Genomic DNA, 21714 nt, shown 5'->3' with positions numbered 1-21714 from the left:
ATTTGGGGCTGTGTTGGGTCTTCTTTGCTGCGGGTGGGCTTTCTCTAGTTGTGGCGAGTCGGGGCTACCCTTGGTTGTGGTGCACGGGTTTCTCATTGCAGTGGCCTCTTGTGTTGCGGAGCATCGGCTCTAGGCGCGCAGGCTTCAGTAGTTGCAGCACATAGGCCCTAGAGTCCGTGGGCTTCAGTAGTTGCAGCACGTGGGCTCGGTAGTTGTGGCTCGCGGGACTAGTTGCTCCGCGGCATGTGGGATCTTCCTGGACCAGGACTTGAACCCGTGTGCCCTGCATTGGCAGGCAGATTCTTGACCACTGCGCCACCAGGGAAGTCCCTAACCATTTTTTAAATGTATAGTTCAGTGACATTAAGTACATTCACAATTTTGTATACCCGTCACCACTATCTATACTCAAAATTTTTTCATGATCGCCAACAAAAATTCTGTACACATTAAACACTAAGTTCCCCTCTCCCCTTCCTCTATCCCTTGGTAACCTCCATTCTACTTTCTGTCTCTGTATATTTGCCTATTCTAGTACCTCATATGGGTAGAATCGTACAATATCTGTCCTTCTGTATCTGGCTTATTTCGGATAGCATACTGTTTTCAGGGCCCACCCATGTTATACCATATATTGAAATTTCAGGGCTTCCCTGGTGGCGCAGTGGTTGAGAGTCCGCCTGCCGATACAGGGAACGCGGGTTCATGCCCCGGTCCGGGAAAATCCCACATGCCGCGGAGCGGCTGGGCCCGTGAGCCATGGCCGCTGAGCCTGCGCGTCCGGAGCCTGTGCTCCACAACGGGAGAGGCCACAACAGTGAGAGGCCCGCGTACTGCAAAAAAAAAAAAAAAAAAAAAAAAGAAATTTCATTCCTTCTTATGGCTGAATAATATCCCACTGTATGTTTATACCACATTTCGTGTACCAGGTTTTTTTTTTTATGAATGCGATATTCTGTCATACATAATTTTGAGGACATTAATTTGAATATTTTAAGTACTTTTGTATTTCCTCTGTTCTCCTGGGGCCCGTTATTTTCCAGACTGTCCCGTCTTTATCAGGATGCTGATGGTTCTTACTCATGCGGTGGTTCTCTGTTGGCTGTTCACACTTAACGCTTGGGTGGAAGTGGGCAGGGATAGAGGCTCCCCGGGTATTTGCACAAATCATCTTGTGCTTCCCCCGTGGGACCCTCTCCCCTCCGCAGGACCATCTTAGCACAGCGGAGGGCTGTCGGCTGGATGCTGTGTGAGTGGAGAAGAGGCAAAGGGCACATTTCCCTGCAGGGACTGGACCAGCCACTGGGCGCCTTAGCGGTGGACCTCAAACCCCTCAAATCTTCAGTTCGGTTGATGGCATTCTCTCCAGTTTTTTGTTTGCTGGAACAGATTTTTTAAATTTTTTCTTGTAATGTTTCTCTCTTTGATCATTTCCATGGGATATGGAGCGAAAAGAGAGGTGGGGTGTGAGACAGTCCTTGAAAGCAGAAGCCGATGAAGTTATCCTTGTATGGATATTAAAATTCTACCGCATTATAGTTTTCTGCTACTTTTATCCTGTCTTCTTATTTTTCTCTTTTTTCAATAGTTATAAAATACGATTCCTAATGGTCTAGCACATTCTAAATTCACTGTACGATTTTGGGACATGTTTCGATCAGGATTCTAGTTCTGAACTACAAAGTATTATGGGAAAGTGCTGTGATCAGGATTATCAATAGCAGCAATTATATATTTTTTGAACTAGGAAAGATGTTCTAAATTAACTTAGATATATACAGACTTTTGGGAAACCTGGTGGCATATTATCCAGACGCTGAAAAACAATGTTATCCACTAGGGGGAGCTGCAGGCTATCGCTGAAGATTTTTTTTTAAAAGAGAAATGTTTCTTTGTGTCTTTCATGTGTCACTTTATTTTTTAAAAGATTTATTTATTATTTTTGGCTGCGTCGGGTCTCAGTAGGCGGGATCTTCGTTGAGGCATGCGGGATCTTTCACTGTGGTGCGCGAGCTTCTCTCTAGTTGTGGCGTGCAGGTTTTTTCCTCTTCTCCAGTTGAGAAGTTTCTCTTCTCTAGTGGCGCACGGGCTGCAAGGAGCGTGGGCTCTGTAGTTTGTGGCGCTTGGGCTCTAGCTGAGGTGTGAGAGCTCAGTAGTTGTGGCACACAGCTCAGTTGCACCGAGGCATGTGGGATCTTAGTTCCTTACCAGGGATCGAACCCGCATCCCCTACGTTGTAAGGTGGATTCTTTACCACTGGACCACCAGGGAAGTCCCTCATGTGTCACTTTAAAATATGATTCTCCTGATGGATTCTGTGAGGGCTCGGAGGCCAAACAGACTAAGCCAGAAAGCTTTAATGGCTTCTTGTAACTGAAAACTTGAGGGATAGGGCTTACTTCAGGTATAGCTGGATTCAGGCGTAAACAGCCCCAGGCCTCAGGCTTTGCTCTCTGGCCTCTGTGATTGGCTTTATTGTCCAAAAGGCCCTCCTCTCCTAGTGGCAACGTGGCTGCAGCAATTCTGGCCTCCCATTCTCCCAGGGTTAATTCCAACAAACAATGACCTCACTTACCTAATGCCTTCAACAAAAGTCTGAGAACTGAGTCTCTTGATTCAGATGGGCCTGACTTTGGTTGAGTGTCCACTCCTGAGCCCATCTCACCTGGCAATGTGGTGGACTGGCGAGGCCTGGGTCACTTGGGGCTGAGGGTGGAGTCAGCCTAACCCAGATGACATGGACGGAGGGTGAGGGCAGAGGGGTCTACAGACAAAGTCAGGCTCTGCTACTAGCAGCTGGGTGAGTGGGTGCTGGGCAGCCCTCAGAAAGCATGGTGAAGCCACAGGGAGATGGAATGAGGTCATGCGGAGGTGGGGCACGAGGGGTACAGAGCATAGCTTGCAGGATCAGCTGCAGACAAGAGGAGAGAGACTCCTCGGACAGATGTTGTGATGAGCAGACAATTGCCCTTCTGCATGACCCAATGGCCAGGCCGTTAAACACCACTCGTGAGTTGGTAAAAACTCAAACACAGGGTCAAACATCACAAGTTCAGCCTACTGATCTGGATTGATTTTACTTTCTTCAGTCAGCGTGGTGGTCTTCCAAGCAGGATGATATCTGTTCATCTTGAAACTGCCACTTGTCATCTTGGAAGCTCTTTGCTGGCCAATAGAGAGCTGCGCAAGGGGCTGCCCACATGGCCCAAGTGGCTATAGGATCCAGCAGCTCTTGGGGTACTTCCGTAGTTGGCCCTGGGGGGAAAGAGACTGCCAGCTGGTGAGTATCTCCTTGCACCCCCCTGGTAGCATGTTCCCGTATAAACCATTTCCATTTTGTTATGAAACTCTTCTGGGCTCTGCCCTCCCCCCTGGAGTGTTTCTTTAACATTACCCAAGACATTGTGGGTATTTCAGGTTTGAGATTATTTTATATCCTTTAGTCATAGGCACAGTTTCAATTAATGTCCAATAGCAAGCTAGTAATTGTCTCTCAAATGGAAATTTTCTGCTCCCAAATCCCAGTGGTCATTGTTGGGTGGTATTTTGCTATAGCCCAAGTCTGCACTGTACACAAGGCTGTTGTACAGACAACTGTCCATACCAGGATTGTAGCTTCTAATGGGGCATTAATTAAAGCGGTAATCTCCTTCTGTCCACCAGGTATTCCACACTGTTTCAAATTAACAACCTGTGCGGACTCAGGCAAATTTATTGGTTCTCCTTTAGCACGGCCAGTCATATTGGCAGAAGGGCAGAATTTCGTGCCTTCGCTTTTACAATGCTAGATAAGGGAAGACGCAATATCCATCCCCCAAATACATTCAGGTAAAGGGGACAAAACCACTTCACATAAAGTCTGTTCAAACCTTACAATTTTTATCCAAATTTTCACCTTAATTCCATCAACTGTTACATTGCCATATCCTCTCCCAATCTAACTGTAGCCCCCGTTATGACTCACCAACAGGTTTCAGTAGTTGCAGCACGTGGGTTCAGTAGTTGTGGCTCGTGGGCTCTAGAGCACAGGCTCAGTAGTTGTGGCACACGGGCTTAGTTGTTCCGTGGCATGTGGGATCTTCCCGGACCAGGGTTCGAACCCATGTCCCCTGCATTGGCAGGTGGATTCTTAACTACTGCACCACCAGGGAAGTCCCATCTGTAATTGTAAAATAAATTTTTTAAAAAATTTATTTAGGCTGCACCGGGTCTTAGTTGCGGCATGCAGACTCTTGGTTGCAGCATGCATGCGGGATCTAGTTCCCCGACCAGGGATCAGACCCAGGCATTGGGACCGCAGAGTCTTACCCACTGGACCACCAGGGAAGTCCCTGTAATTTTTTAATTATACTTTTTATTTTGAGGTAAGTATAGATTCACATGCAGTAGTAAAAAATAATACAGAGCCATCTTGACTACCCTTTACCAAGCTTCCCCTAATGGTAATATCTTGCAAAACTATAGTGCAGTATATTTCTGATTTTTTTTTTGCCACGCAAAGTGTGCGTGTGTGTGCGTGTGTAAGGTGGTGGAATTTATCAATATTTATAGCTTCTGGATTTTGACTCAGTCACAAAGCCCCTCTTGCAATATCTGTGTCACCACTAGAGAGAGCAGTTGCTTCTATGAATCTTTCATACCTCTCTCAGCAGGGAAAGGGGATTTCTAGAGAGATGCTCTTTTCCCTGGGAGTTGTTGCTTGCCCCACATTCTGACTTTTGCTCTCCCCAAAGAGCCCACTTCTTGCAGGCCCCAGCCTCTAATGTCGAACCCGGGGAGGACAGTTTCTGGCCACATGCAGCTGCACTCAGCTGCAGACACTGGTGCTGGAGGCTCCTAACCTGGCCTGATGGTCCCACCCATGAGCCCCTCTGCCTGGAGAGTCTCTGCAGTCAGGTAAGTACCTGGGTGGGCAGCAATGCATGGCAGTGCAACGTCCAGCATCTCGGGGCAAACCTCTCAGTGGTTGGTTCTTCATCTCTGGGAACCTCTTCCTCTCTCCAGCTCTCCTGCCTTTTCTTCCCACTAGAGATTCAGGGGCTTTGAAGTCAAACTCATCCCCAGGCTGCTATTGATCACCTGTCATTTCTGCTGCTTAAGCCACAATTACTGGGCTTCCTACACTTGACCTGTAATTGAATTTCCCTGGGAACTCAATGACAAGATTGATTTAGCCTAATTGAGTCAAAGATCAACTCTCCCTGCCATTCATCTAGTTCCTGTCTCTGCCTGGGGCTCTCTGAGCTGAGGCTATAAGACTTCCACAGTTTTTGTTTTAAAAGTCAAGAACCAACTGACACCTTTTAAGTACCATTTCTTCAAATGATCCTTGGGACGTTGCCTGTCTTTGCCGTCCCCCGTCTTCGCCAGCTGAGAGCAGAGGAAATTTCTGTTTTTAAACTTGCTTGCGTTTTCTTCACATGAATACTAAAATGCAATTCTGAGGAAGAAAGTCTGGTTCAAAAGCAGGTTTGGAAATGAGTAAGAAGTCAGCTTCTAGGTGGTTCCGGAAATTAGCAATTTGTTCTTCTTAAAATTTTCGTGATATGACTCAATAATACAAAGACAAATAACCCGGGACTTCCCTGGTGACGCAGTGGTTAAGACTCCTCACTCCCAATGCAGGGGGCCGGGGTTTGATCCCTGGTCAGGGAACTAGAGCCCACATGCATGCCGCAACTAAGAGTTCACATGCCACAACTAAGACCCAGGACAACCAAAAACAAAATTTTTTTCTAAATGGGTAAAGGATCTGAGTAGATATTTCTCTAAAGAAGATACACAAAAGGCCAATAAGTGCATAAAAAGATGTTCAACATTATTGGCCATCAGGGAGATGAAAAGTCAAAAATCACAATGAGGGGAATTCCCTGGAGGTCCAGTGGTTAGGATTGCCGAGGGCCCAGGTTGGATCCCTGGTCAGGGAACTAAGGTCCCACAAGCCGCGCTGCACCCTCCCCACAAAATATCACAGTGAGATATCGCTCTACACCCACTAGAATGGCTATAATCAAAAAGGCAAATAACAAATGTTGGGATGGCTGCTTAGAAATTGGAAATCTCATGTACTACTGGTGGGAATGTAAAACGGTGCAGCTGTTTCGGGGACAGTCTGACAATTCCTCAAAAGGTTAAACACTGAGTTACCGTATGACCCAGCAATTTCGATCCTAGGTATATACCCAAGAGAAATGAAAACATATGTCCACACAAAAACTTATACACGAATATTCATAGCAGTATTATTCATAATAGCCAAAAAGTGGAAACAACCCAAGTGCCCATTGCTGATGAGTAGATAAACAAAACGTGGTAAAGTTGGTCCTCCGTACCTGCTGGTTCCACATCCGCAACGAAGACCCTAAGCAGCCAAATAAATAAATAAATATGTTTTTAAAAAAAGGCCGGAAAAGTAGATAAAAGTTATAATACTGAATGCAAGAAGCAACGATAAAACTCCCTACCTAGAAAATCCAAGAGAATCATTTGAAAAGCTGGTTGGAGACAAGAAAATATTAAAAAGGAGGTCAGAACCAAGATAAATACACACAAATCAATTGTTTTTCTGGGAACTTGGAGGAATCGATTTGAAAATGGGCTTTGCCGGGCACCAATCTATCAGGGACCAAAAGCTCCCTAGACTACAGGGAATCACACATAACAGTCCGCTGTAAATGGTCTTGCTGCTGCTCAAGTAGCTGCTCTTTACTCAACGTGTGGTCTGCAGACCAGCAGAGAGGGCACCACCTGGGCACATGTTAGAAATGGAGAATCTCAGGCCCCTCGCAGACCCTCTGAATCAGAATCCGCATTTGAACAAGATCTGTGGACAGTCCGTATTCACACTCAAGTTTGAGAAGCGCTGAACTAGACAACACTCTAAAGTGGAAATAAAAAACTACTCCTCACCAGCCTACTGTGTCTCAAATGTTTTCACAACATGTACCAGTGCAGTAGATAACCTCAGAATAGGGGAGCCCTCAGTTCGTTCCCCTCCTACACCTGCAAACTGCACTTCACGCCAAGGGGTGGAGCCAGCTCTCTTCCCCTCTAACCAGGGCTGGTCTTTCCAACTTGCTTGACCAATTCAGTGTGGCAGAAGCGATGCTCTGGGACTTCTAAGACCAGGTCATGAGACACCTTACGGCTTCTGTATAGGCCTCTTGGACCTGCTCCCTCTTGGCATGTCTCAGGTCCCAGCCACCAGGAGAAGTCCAAGTCCTGCCGAGCTCCCAGCCAACAGTCAGCATCAATTACCAGCCATGTAAGTGCTCCATCTTGGGGGTCCAGACTAGTTGAGGCTCTAGATTTGCCACTGCCTGACTGCAAATCCCAGGCAAGAACCGCTCAGGTAAGTTGGTCAACTCACAGCACGGTGAACAACAGTAGTACATTTTTGTTTTAAGCCACTAAGTTTCGGGATGGTTTATGACATAGCAATATATGACCAGAACAAGGTGCTACCCTTAGATTAGTTGCCTGTCGGCTGCCTAAAATCGGAGGTCATGGTGAGTAAAAATTCTGTAACCAAATCAAAATTCCTTAATATGCTTCCCAGGCATTTACCTCGTTCAAGATATCACAGAAGAAAATGAGGAGAGGAAAAGAACAATAGAAAAATGGGAGCAGCTTAACACGAAAGCCAGGAAAGTAAACTTCTACACCTTTTTTTTTTTTTTTTTTTTTCTGCACTGTGGGATGTAGTTCCCTGACCAGGGATCAAACCTGGGGCCCCTGCATTGGGAGCACGGAGTCTTAGCCATGGGACCCCAGGGAAGTCCCTTTTATACCTTCTTAAAGGAGACTTTATCACTAGATTCATGTGACACACCTGTATCATTGGTGATTGGGAATAACTGATGCTTGTAAGTGACAGAAAAATAGAAGTGAAAGACAATTCCAAATAAGTTCAAATGTTGTCATCAGCACATATGATAAATACCTTACTTAAAATATTTAAGAATAAGAAAGTAAATGCAATGACAGAAAAAAGATTCATTCAAAATAGCAATAAAAACTTTTAACTGTCTGTGAAAATTTTAGTAAGAAATATGCTGGACCTATAGGAATAAAATTATAAAGTTTTACTAAAGAATAAACAAAGAGATGGATAAATGGAAAGCAATGACAAATCTGAGAGATGTACTATTGTAAAGATGAAAATTCTCCTAAATTAACTTGTGTTATATCTTGTTTTTTTTATGCTTTCATTTGCTATCTCTAGTAATTTTGAGATTACTAGAGATTTTGAGATTTTCATCTCATTTATGAAACATGATAGTTTTATTTTCTTCCCTTTCCTTATGTATATCTTTCTTTCTCTTCTCAAATAGCTTTGTCAGAATTTTTACAGCTAAGTTAAATAGTGCTGATAATGTATCCTTGTCGTGTTCCTGTTTCAAAGAGGAATAATTCATGTTTCTCCATTAAGTGTAATTTTGAGTTTTGGTTTTCAATAGAGCCTTTTTGTCATGTTAAAGAGGCAACGCTTTATTGCTTTTAGGAAGAGTTCCAATAAAGAATTCCCTTTTGACATTTATGGAAATAATTATATGAATTTTTACAAATTTTCCAATAATATTATTGGTTATGCTGGCTTGAGTTTCAGTGGGAAAAAACCCAGAAATGGTTAAAGTATATGTTCCTTTTAAAGTTATATTATATTCTGACTGCTAAAATTTTATCTAGAATTTTTGCATATCTGTTAATTCATGAGATTACCGTTATCAACTTCTTTTTTGATGTTATTCTTGTTAGATGTGATGATCAAAAATCTGTTTCATCAAAGGAAATGAAACAATTTACATAAAAGATAAAATTAATAGCAATAATTTTTTTAAACTCCAACCTCACTAGGAAAAAAAGCAATGCTAAATAAAACCACAATGAGACACCAAAATAACAAGTTGACAATTTAAAAATAATCCCAGTTCAGAAAAAAAGGGGGTAATTTTCATGCATTGCTGGTGGGAATGTAAATCAGTACAACCTTAAAATTGCATGTACACACCCCAAATCCAATAAAGTTGTCGGGGGCAGGGTGTGGGGGGAGAAGAGGATGGTAAGATAGAAATGATTTTTAGTTATTTCTTTCTTGTACTTTTGAAATTTTCTATATATACAAATGTATTACTTTAATAATGAAAACGTGCATTTTCAAATTAAAACCACGGTGAGACAGCAGTACACATCCACTAGAATGGCTAAAATGAAAAAGATTGACAATATCAAATGTTGGTAAGGATAGAGAGTAACTGGGACTCTCATACATGACTAGTAGGTGTATAAACTGGTTCAACCACTTTGGAAAACCATTTGACAACTGTCTACTAAACAGATGCACCAGCAGTTCCATTCCTAGTTATGTACCCAACAGAAATAAGTGTACTTGTCCACCAAAAAAGTACCAGAATGTTCACCACAGCTTTATTTATAATATCCCCAAACTGGAAACAACCTAAATGTCTACCAAAGGAGAACAGATAAATTTGGTATATTCAAACAACAAAATACTATACTGCAAAAAATAAAAAAATAAATAATTACTGATATGTACAATATGGTTGAATCTCATAGACATGATGAGACATGTTGAGACAAAGAAGTCAGACACAGAGAGTACGTATTGATGATTCTGCTCATATGAAGTCCAAGAACAGGCAAAAATACTCATTGGTGACAGGAATAGTGGCTATCGCTGGGGAGCAGGTGAGCATTGATTGGGAGGGGGCCCAAGGGGGCTTTCTGGGTGATGGAAATGGAAATGTTCTGTTGTGGTCTGCACAGAGGCTCCTTGGGTGTTCACATATGTGTGATTCCATCAAGCTTGTGATGTATGCACTTTATGTAAGTTACACCTCGATAAAAAGAAAAGTAAAAACCCTGCATGACCTTTAGCCTACTTTAATTCTACCTCTAGGAAATCACTCTAAAGAAATAATCTGGGATCCTAGCACAAAGATTTCTGTACGGAGATGTTCAATACAACAATAATATATCAGAACCTTTAGAGAAAACCTTACTGTCCAAACCTAGGGGATTGATTACAGATAATTATGGTATCAATACACATCCATGTGATGTAATCTTCTGTAGCCATCAGATTTTAAGATGTTTGAGAATGCTTATGGCCTTAAAAATGTTCATATTCACAATATAAACTAATATTTAACTAATAAATAATATGTTAGGAAGATGCAAAAGTTTGCACAAGTGTGAGACCAACTATGTAGAAAACAAAAGTGAATAAGCAAAGGAAAAAACAGGAAAAGCAGACAAAATATTGCATTGTTATTGGCCCTAGAAATACAGAGTATGTGTGCAAACGTTTCTCACTAGTGTTCTCTTTTTCTAGAGTTAGAATTGAGACCTGGGGGGAGCTGACCTCAGCACTCCCAGAAACCTCAGGTCTCCTTTGTGACTTGTTCCTCGGCTTCAAGCAAACAGATTATGCTGTGAAAATCATTGGGAGGTTTGATAGAAGCTGCTCTACTGCAGTAGGTTGGCTAAGACTACAACTCCTCTGTAGGAGTTGGAGTCCCTAAGTTCTACCTAAAACTTTAAGAAGATGCTAAAATTATTGCTTGTGTAGGGGAGAAAAAACTTTTCCTCCACCCTCTTAAGTTTTATGATGGGGGCCTGCAAATTAAACTGACGAAAGATGGATTAGAAAAGACGAAGTTTATTCACAAATGCAGGCAGGAGCTCACAAAGAAAGTAACTTGGCTCGGTAAATAAAGATAGGAGTTTATATACCTAACCTAAGAGGGGAGAGGAAGTGGGGAGAAAAGTTTCTATGGGAAGAACAAAAGGGTTTCTTTAGGAAAGACAAATGGGCTTTTATGGGAGATAAGATTGTTTGTGATAATGTTTGTTTATGTAAGTGAAGTGGGTTTTCTTCAAGGCCATGAAACTGCCTGGAGAGGGGATATATGGTAGTTTCAATCCCAGAAGTTTCTGCTTTAGTCAGATAAGGGAGGGTTCAGACAAAGCCTCTTTCTGCATCTGTTGATTCTCAAATGTCTTCAGCTCAAAATCATTTTTATGCCACTGTGGTATAATTTGGATCCCTTTACTTGCATAGAAATAATTTAGATAATAATTAAATAAAAACGTACAAAATAATTGCATAGAAATAATAATAATAATTTGAGATACAATCCACCTTTCCCCCATTTTTCTTATTAAACCTTTTCTCATTTACTCTTCCAAGTGTTCTGCCTTCACTGCCTCAGCAAAAGGGTGGCACTACTTGAACACAAGAAAAAGAAAGTATTTTCCTGGCTTTTAAACTTCCAAAGTTTAGGTAGGCCCTGCGGGGAATGAGAAGGATGGTGGTTAAATGGGATGGAGCTGGACTCTTCATTCCTGAGACAGGAAAAGACTGAGGGGAGAAATGGAGGGGGTGAGTGTGTGCTGAATGCACTGCCCGCTTCCCCCCAACCCGAGGCGGAACCATGAGGTTGAGGGACAGAATCAGAAATCCCAGATAAGCTGGGGTGCTTGGGGTGGACCCCAAGGTGGAGGAAGACCCCAGAGCAGAAATGGTGGGGTGGGGTGCCCAGCTTTGGGGGACACAGGAGCAGTGGACTGGATTCCCGGACCCCAGAGGACACGGAGTTTCCATAAAGAAACAGAAGCTCCAGAGAGGTCTCTGGGATGTGCTTTGAAAAGTGGATGAAAATGTGATTCTCTGGGTGATAGAATTTCAGGTGATTTCTATTTTCTTATTTATAATTGTGTTTGTTTTCTAAACCTGCTACCATGAGCAAGCTTTAGAAGAGAAAATCAAGTTTTAAAAACTCCAGTCAACAAACATCAATTGAGCAAATATTCTTTGCCAGGTCATGTGCTTAAATCCTGGACTATAAAGCTAAGCAACACATGCCCTATTCTCAAGCTGATTACAATCTAGTGGGAGCAAGAGACATAAAAACAAGCAGCTGAATTCTGAGAATAAGCGATAAACACACAGTCTTAAGCTGAAGCCCAATGGAAGCCCATTACAGCTAAAGATTTGCTCCTTTGGACCCACATAATATTTTCCATATTTGTCTCGACTGTTTTCCTGATAAAAATGGCAGGTTTTTTCTACTCTTTTAAAAAATAAATTTAATAATTGGATACATTATTCAAATGTACCTATATACAAATTAACACCACCAGGGAATTCCCTGGCGGTCCAGTGGTTAGGACTCTGCACTTTCACTGACGAGGACCCGGGTTCAATCCCTGGTTGGGGAACTAAGATCCCAAAAGCTGTGAGGCTCGGGCAAAAAAAAAAAGACAAGAAAAAAACAAATTAACACCACTATATGACCACCATGAGACACCTTGATATGTTGGCCCATTTGCTGATGCACAAAAGCCAAATCCAGGCTAATAAGGCAGTTTTGGGGTATCAGTGTATAAATTATAAATAATCTCTATAAAAGATATACATTAAAAAGTCAAGGATGACTTATAACTAGGACTGAACCTGAATCTGTCATGCTGCCACCCGCTGTGCCACCCAATATGGCTTATGGGAGATTTTCTATGATCAGCTGATCGAGAATGAAAAGCATCTTTTGGTCTAGAATCTATGTGATGGCTAATTTTATGGCCATGGAACCCAGCTATTTGGTCAAACATTATTCTAGATGTCACTGCGAAGGTGTTTTTAAGATGAAATTAACATTTAAATCGGCGCACTTTGGGTAAAGCAGATTGCTCTCTATAATGTGGGTGGGCTCATCCAATCAGCTCAAGGCCTGAATAGAAAGGCTGATCCCTCCAAGCAAGAAGGAATTCTGCCAGCATCTGCTTTGCCCTGAGTCTCCAGCCTGCGGTCCTACCCTGCAGACTTTGGACTAACCAAGCCTCTGCAATCACATGAGCCAATTCCTTAAAATAAGCCTTTCTCTCTCAATCTCACTACACACACACACACACACACACACACACACACACACACCCTTTCTTTTTTCTCTGGAGAACTCTAATAAATAATCATGTCCCATATTTACCCTCACCAAAGCCCCCCCAGTGCAAAAGATGCCTTAAAGATGCCTTAATATCATGCTGCCCACAGACATTCAATTCGTGGTCGTGGTCGTTCTTCCTCAGTCAACCGAAAAGGCAGGGGTGATGAATGATTATCAACATCTGCAGCACCACTTCCTGCTCTGCTGCGGCACAACTACAACCACCAGTGCTGAAGCCAAACCATGTGGTTCAAAATCCTGGCTTTAGAGCCCAGAACCAGCCCTAAATCATCTCAGCACAGATACAGTGAGACGTTTTGTTCACCAGCCCTTGACAGTTAGATATGACTGTTACATTAGAATTTTAAAAGAAAAATCCATGTATATGCTAAAAAATAATTTTCAAACAGTAAGAAGTGGTACCAAGATCCAGTGAGAGCTGCTCAGAAGACAAGGGAGGCCCGGGCCAATTCCTTTTTTTTTTTTTTTCTTGAAGCTCCTGATATAGCAAAAAAAGAAATGCCAAAAAGGATTATAAAAATTGTGGTATATTTCAAACATTTACATTTTATTATTTTTATTTATTTATTTGGCTGTGCCGGGTCTTAATTGCAGGATCTTTTAGTTGCAGCATGTGGGATCTAGTTCCCTGACCAGGGATCAAACCCAGGCCCCCTGCATTGGGAGCGTGGAATCTTAACCGCTGGACCACCAGGGAAGTCCCCAAACACTTATATTTTAAATGTAACGTTTTCTTTGTATCAAAATAAAAAGAACCATACACATTAAGATGCTACTAGTGAGATCATTTGAAGATTTATAGAGAACAGGAATTATAGAGCATTACAGGTGCTTTTCAACTGTCTTAATCTTTCTTCATTCCAAAGCCTACCCTCTCTTACTTGAATGGCAAAAGGTCCCCAGCCCCAGCCACTGGTGTATTTCCTATCATCCCACAGCGGCAACTTTCCACCAAGCTGGCATACTTTTTTCCTTCCTGTTTTCTCTTGTCAGCAACTTAATAAAATTTGACATGTGGGACTTCCCTGGTGGCGCAGTGGTTAAGGATCCACAACTTAGCCACAACTACTGAAGCCCCCACGCCTAGATCCCGTGCTCCGCAACAAGAGAAGCCAGGGCAATGAGAAGCCCACGCACCGCAACGAAGAGCCCCTGCTCGACACAACTAGAGAAAGTCCACACACAGCAACGAAGACCCAACACAGCCAAAAATAAATAAATTGATTAATTAAGAAAAAAACAAGAAACAGACCTCCACGAGTATGAACAATAATTAAAAAATAAATTAAAAAATTTGACATGTGCTCAACATAAATTTGTAAGGCGTTTTGTTTTTGTTAGTGGGTCTTTCTAGTCCCTTTTCTATACATTTTATAAATATGGATGCACACACATAGTTTTACATATATGGTTATATATACATACACAGTTTATTTTTCTATTATAAATGCAATAACATCATGTATTTTCTTCCTTACTATGAAATATTTGATATACAAGAAAAATATATGTACTACGTGTGTATGAATTATAATGCATAATAACACCTTTGTTTGGAAAAAAAATGGAATATCACTTACACCCTGAAGCCCCTGTGTGTCCTCTCTGTGACATAACCTTCTCCCCAACCCCAGGGGTTACCACTATCCTGAATCTGGTGTACATTGTTCTTTGATTTTTTTTTTTTTAGCCTTACCTTATGATGTAAGTTGTTGTTTTTTTTTTTCTGCGGTACGCGGGCTTCTCACTGTTGTGGCCTCTCCCGTTGTGGAGCACAGGCTCCCGACACGCAGGCTCCTCGGCCATGGCTCACGGGCCCAGCCGCTCCGCAGCATCTGGGATCTTCCCGGACCGGGGCACGAACCCGTGTCCCCTGCATCAGCAGGTGAACTCTCAACCATTGCGCCACCAGGGAAGCCCGTAAGTATTCTTAAATAGCGTAAGGTTTATTTTTGCCTCTGTTAGTTTTTCCTTTATAGAAGTTTTGACTATGTTTTGTTAGATTTCTCGCTAAGTATATGATGCTTGTAGCGGAATCTGATTTAATCAGCGGCATGCTGATTAAAATGGTATTTTAAAAAGTTGTTGTTTAAAAAAAAATTTCAAACTTTACAGAAAAGTTGCAAGTACATACAAATAACTTTCTTTCCCCCAAATCATGTGACAGCAAGTTGCCAACAGGAAGCCTCACCACCTCCAAATGCTCTGGAGTCTTGTTTCGTGCACACAAGGAGATTCTCCTACATAACCACAAGTCAAATATCAAAATCAGGAAGCTAACGTTGATCCGTCACTGCCACCTAATCTTCAGATTTTTTTTAAAGTTTCACCAGTTGTCATAAAGAAGTTCTCGATGATGAAATGGTCTAGTTCAGAATCACATGCAGCGTTTGGCTTTCACGTCTGTGGCAGCTGCTTTGGTCCGGAATGTTTCCTCTGTCTTTTCTTAATTTTCATGACCTTGATGATTTTGAAAATTACAGGTCGATGATTTTTGAAGGGTATCCCTCGGTTTGGGTTTGTCTGACATTTCTTTGTGGTTAAATTCAGGCTGTGATCTTCAGCGGGAATCTCACAAATACTCTATTCTCCTGGCATCCTCTCAGGCTGCACAAGATTTAGATTTGACCCATTACTGGTGATATTCATTTTAATCACTTGATGAAGGTGATTCAGCCAGAGTTCTCCACTGTAAATTTACCCTTTTCCCCATTGTAATTATTAAGTATTTTGAGGATGTACTTTGAAACTGTGTAAATATCCTGTACCTCATCAAACTTAATTTATTAGTTTACTTATATCTGTGTGGACCCATGATTTCTTATTTTATTCAATGGATTATAATCCTTTACTACCATTATTTATCGATGCTCAAACTCTAGAGCCAGGTGAGACCCTCAAGCCAGCTTCTGTGTTCTGTTGCCATGTCCCCATAATTCTTAGGGCACAGCCTTACTTTTTCTCACAAGATTTTCCAGGCTTACCTTGCACTTTCCCTGATCAAGACCTGGAATCAGCCATTTCTCCAAGGAGCCCTGGTTCCTTTTTAGTAGAAAATGGTATTTAAAAGGCAAGAGCTGGGTGCCAGGTGTGGTCGTGGTTAATGAGGTTATTTTGGGTTGAACTGTGCCGCCCCCCCCCCACCCCGCTAAAAGATACGTTAAAGTCCTAACCCCTGGTTACCTCTGAATGTCACCTTGTTTGGAAATAGAGTCTTTGCAGATGTAATCAAGTCAAAATGAATCATGCCGGATTAAGGTATGGTAAATCCAACGATTGGCACCCTTATAAGGAGGCTATGTGAAGACACAGGGGGACATTCACGCAAAGAGAACACCACGTGATGACGGAAGCAGAGACTGAAGCGATGCCTCTACAGCCAAGGAATGTCAAGAATCGCTGCCGACCACAGGTGGAATCTAGGAAGAGGCAAAGAAGGATCCTCCCTAGAGCTTTTGTCCGGGAGCACGGCTCTGCTGATTAGCCTCCAGAACGTGAGAGAATAAATTTCTGTCATTTTAAGCCACCCAGCTTGTGGTAATTTGTTAGATCAGTTCTAGGAATCTAATGTATGGGTGTTTGGGGGGATTATGTGAATGTACATACATACACCACTTTACCAATGTATGTATTTCTCTATCTGTCTCTATATATTGAAGGCTATAAATCTGCGCTGATGCATTCAATTCTAATCCTGCACCACAGAATTTATTCTAGTTTTCTCCCTTTCCATGTTTGCAAATCCTTTCTCCAACAGTAAGAAGCCTGGCTCCCTTTATGCGTGATACATTTATGTATTTGATCAATCCCCTATGTGTAACAATTTCCCGCCACACCCCCCTCACACAGATGCTCTGACACCTGCCAAATGGACTCGCTCCTCACCTCCATCGGGAGCCCGGCCTCTCCCTGTGAGGGCCCCCTCCTTACCCTGCTAGGGCTCCAACACCCCACGCTGGACTGGATTGCCCTGTGCTTGTTTTCAAACTTTACATAAATAGTATGCTGTGTATTTTCTTTGGCAATCTGCTTTTCCCACTCAACCTTACATTTGTAAAATTCATCCATAGTTTAGTTCACCCATTTGTGCTGCCCTGTGGCATTTCATTATAGGAATCTTCCACTGTTGATGGACAATTGTTTTGCAGATTTGTTTCAAAGGCTGCATCTTTTAAGCTTAATATTCATGTTTCTTTTCAAGTTCCATGACATAAAATCTCTTTTGGATTTTAGTTGGACATGCTTTAAATCTATAGTTCAATTTGGAGAGAAAGCGCATCTATATGATAGTGAATCTTCTCATCCATGAATATGGACTACCCCTCCATTTATGCATCTCTTCATTAATGTCTTTAAATCAAATTTTATAACTTTCTGGATTTGTTCTTAGGTAACTTATGGTTTTTAAATTACTTTTTCTGGTTGTTGCTGATATATTAAAATGTAACTGATTTTTGTATATTGCTAAATTCATTACTTCTGTTTTAATAGTGTTCGGGTTCTTTTTATTTATCTATGAAGACAACTGTATAATCTATGAATATTAGTACTATCTTTTCCAATTCTTATGTTATACTGCACAAGCTAGAATCTCACTACAATATTAATAGAGGCAGGAACAGAAAGAACATCCTTGTCTTTTTCCCGACTTCAATGATTCCAACATTCCCCATTAACAATGCTGTTTGTTGTGAGTTTTTGGTAGATATCCTTTACCAGGTTAAAGAAGTTTCCTGCTATCATAGTTTGCTAGGTTTTTGAATGTGTTTGTTTTTATAATCCTAAATGGTTGCTGAGTTTTGTCAAATGCTTTTTCTGCAACTGACATGATTGTATGGATTTTCCCTTTAACCTGTTAGTGCTGTTAACGTGGTAAATAATTACATCTACAGACTTTCTATTGTTAAGCTACCCTCATATTCCTCGTATAAACCTGATTTACACACCCACACCCCCCCACACACACCACACTGTTGGATCCAGTTCTACAAATACACTTGGACTGAAAAGCAATTTAAGTGCCCCACTTAAACTCTGTGTTCCTGCCTTCAATTTCAGATTGATTATTCCTTTCTTCCTTGCCAGTTCATCAATGCATTTAAGATTTTTAAAAAATATATTTTATCCCCACACACATTCGGTCAATTAATCTTTGACAAAGGAGGCAATGGAGAAAAAACAGTCTTTTCAGCCAGTGGTGCTGAGAAAGTTGGACAGTTGCATGTAAATCAATGAAGTTAGAACACACCTTCACACCATATACAGAATAAACTCAAAATGGCTTAAAGATGTAAATATAAGACATGACACCATAAAACTCTGAGAACATAGGCAAAACATTCTCTGACATAAATCGTACCAATGTTTTCTTAGGTCAGTCTCTCAAGGCAATAGAAATAAAAACAAAAATAAACAAATGGGGCCTAATCAAACTTACAAGCTTTTGCAGAGCAAAGGAGATCAGAAACAAAACCAAAAGACAACTTACGGATGGGGAGAAAATATTTGCAAATAATGTGACTGACAAGGGCTTAATTTCCAAAATATACCAACAGCTCATACAACTCAATAACAACAACAAAAAAACCCAATTGAAAAATGAGCAGAAGACCTGAATAGACATTTCTTTAGAAAGACATACAAATGGCCAACAGGCACATGAAAAGATGCGCAACATCGCTAATTATTACAATGAGGTACCACCTCACACCGGTCAGAATGGTCATGATTAAAAAGTCTACAAATAACAAATGCTGGAGAGGGTGTGGAGAAATGGGAACCCTGTACACTGCTGGTGAGAATGTAAATTGGTGCAGCCACTATGGAAAATAGTATGGAGGTTCCTCAAAAAACTAAAAATAGTGTTCCCATATGATCCAGCAATCCCACTCCTGGGTATATATCCAGACAAAACTATAATTCAAAAATATCACGCACCCCTATGTGCACAGCAGCACTATTCACAACAGTCAAGACATGGAAACAAGCTAAATGTCCATCGACAGATGAATAAAGAAGATGTGGTACATATATACTGTGGAATACTACTCAGCCATAAAAAAGAACGAAATAATGCAGTATTCAGTATAACGCAGTTGCAGCAACATGGATGGACCTCGAGATTATCATATTAAGTGAAGTCAGAAAGAGAAAGACAAATACCATGTGATATCACTTATATGTGGAATCTAAAATTTGACACAAATGAACTTATCTACAAAACAGATTCACACAGAGAACAGACTTGTGGCAGCCAAGGCAGGTGGTGGGGAAGGGATGGATTGGGAGTTTGGGATTAGCAGATGCAAACTATTACATATAGAATGGATAAACAACAAGGTCCTACTGCATAGCACAGGGAACTATATTCAGTATCCTGTGATAAACCCTAATGGAAAAGAATATGAAAAAGAATGTATATATAACTGAATCACTTTGCTCTACAGCAAAAATTAACACAACATTGTAAATCAACTATACTTCAATAAAATAAATTTAAATATATATATATAGGTTATTGATGAGATACATGCACTCCCATGTTTACTCCAGCACTATCCACAATAGCCAAGATATGTGAACAACCTAAGTGCCCACCAACAGATGAATGAGAAAAGATGTGGGGTGTACACACACACACACACACACACACACACACACACACACACAAAATGGAATTCAGCCATGAGAAGAAAGGAAATTCTGCCATTTGCAACAACCTGGATGGACGTTGAGGAAATGCTAAGTGAGACAAGTCAGACAAAGACAAATACTGTATGGTATTGGAAATCGGAAAAGCAGAGTAAAATGGTGGTTACCAAGGGGGCCAGGGGTGGAGGAATGGGAGAGATGTTAAGATAAAACTTGCAACTAGTAGATAAATAAGTCTTGGAGACTAATACACAGTACAGTGATTATATACAACAAAACTGTATTATAAACATTAAACTTGCTAAAAGGTTAGAGCTTAATTGATCCCAACACTACAAGTTATAATTATGTGACCCCATAGAGGGTCACACTATAATGGCAATCATACATGTATCAAACCAACATGTTGTACACCTTAAACTTACACGATGTTGTATGCCAAATATATCCCTATTAAAAAACATTTTTTAATCTAGTATTTTTTTTTAGGTATTTTAGCAGCAAGGTCAGTCAGTTATCTAGATGTACCTTACCGTTAGAAATACAAGGTCAATTTCCCTTACTTTCCAGCAAACCCAGAAATGCGTTAAAAAGTGTTTGTCATAAAGGGATCTAGTTGTATTTTAGAAGGAGAGCCCTTTGAATCATCTAGTCGACCACACTTTTGGAACCAGAACTTTCTATGACCTATCACTACTTCTCCATTACTATATTTTCTCCTTCTAGATATTTGGTCTCCTGGATCTATTATTTGCTTTTTAAATCTTTTGTCTCATAACTTAAAATTTTTTCTCTCTTTTGTAAGCTTGGAGATTTCCTTGTTTTTCTTCTAATTAATATAAATGGTTCCCAGTAGATTCTCTTCTGCTTATTTGTGCTTTTTTTTTTCTTAATCCAAATCTCTTGTTCTCTGACTTTTTTTCCATAGTATATTTTTTTTCTCACAAAGAATAATGGTTAGAATTTAAGTTCTCTCCTTTGCCTTCATTGATTCTGTTTTGTAGGGGCTATTTAGACCAGTTGTGCAGCTTGGACTACTTTACATATGTCCAGTGTGGTTTTTTCCATTATCTGCACAGTCAATACTGATGACCCTGGGTTGTCCCAGCAATTACTTTTCAGTTTCTCTAAATGAGGTCCCACTCTCTATAGAGCAGACTGCAAGTTGTCCACCAAAATCCATTCTCTCCTTCTTTCTTAGTCCTTACACAGCAACGGAGTAATCTATGTATACATGGCAGCCAGCCAGGCTACCTTTCCAAGTCTTTCTTGCAGTCAGATGTGGCCATGTGACCAAGGCCTTACCAACGATATATGAGCAAAATTGACGTGTGGCATTTCCAAGCATGGGTCTTAAGACATTGCACTTGGCTCTTTCCCCTTCTTGCCAGCTGAGAGTCCCACATGGCAATGATCTTGCTTCAACTGCACACATAACGACAGTGATCTAGGGACAGCAGAGCAGGATGGAAGGCACCTGAGACGGCTCTGGACCACCAGCAGGGAAGTAAATCTTGTACAGAAGCCACTGGGTTGTCTGTTACGGCAGCTTAGCCTTCACCCTCCCATATTCCACCACTAGAACCACCCGCAGCCCTACCCGCAGCAGCTGCAGGAGTTCTCAGGAGACGAGATTCCACAGCACACCCTGTCTGCACCAAGTGAGGCCGGGGCTTAAAGGCTGTACCCACCTTCTCTGCATGTGGGCTTTTATGGAGCTTCCCAAATCTTTCATTTTTGTTTCTTCCCCTCTCAGAACATTCCCAAGATGATTATGGAGGAAGAAAGTGGGGGCTGCTTGACTGGGTTTTCTCCTGTTCCCCAGACTCCTTGCTGCTTTTCGGTGAAGAAATAGACTTTTAATGTGGGTACCTTTTTTAAAAAATCAAAGTTGTCTTACTGTAACTAGCTCACAAAATAGTTAAGTCAGCAACTGTGCCCTTCTCTGATTTTGTTCGGGAGAGCTGGGAAATATCCTCCACACCGTCCTTCACGTCAAGAAAAACGTAGGGGCATGTTGACTGAGGGTGGCAGGTTGGAATCCGAAAGATAATGAGGTAAGACTGGGCGTTCATTT

At 41.4% G+C, this 21714-nt stretch overlaps 1 long non-coding RNA gene across 3 annotated transcripts; it reads right to left on the bottom strand.

The window, feature by feature from the left end:
* Window positions 1–886: 886 nt before the first annotated feature.
* On the bottom strand, window positions 887–16156 carry LOC132594230 (uncharacterized). 3 transcript variants are annotated; one of them, XR_009560437.1, is made up of 7 exons: window positions 13389–16156; window positions 8722–8774; window positions 6465–6494; window positions 6333–6361; window positions 5301–5440; window positions 3965–4159; window positions 887–3270 (listed from the first exon to the last, which is right to left on the bottom strand). It is a non-coding gene; the product is annotated as an uncharacterized lncRNA (long non-coding RNA). The 3 variants fall into 3 exon arrangements; XR_009560435.1 differs by having other exon boundaries at window positions 887–3255; XR_009560436.1 differs by lacking the exon at window positions 5301–5440 and having other exon boundaries at window positions 887–3255.
* Window positions 16157–21714: the final 5558 nt, after the last annotated feature.

Source organism: Globicephala melas, chromosome 20, assembly GCF_963455315.2.
Source record: "Globicephala melas chromosome 20, mGloMel1.2, whole genome shotgun sequence".
Taxonomy (NCBI): domain Eukaryota; kingdom Metazoa; phylum Chordata; class Mammalia; order Artiodactyla; family Delphinidae; genus Globicephala; species Globicephala melas.
Note: the sequence above shows the minus strand (reverse complement) of the source record. Positions and strands in the feature narration are given on the sequence as shown.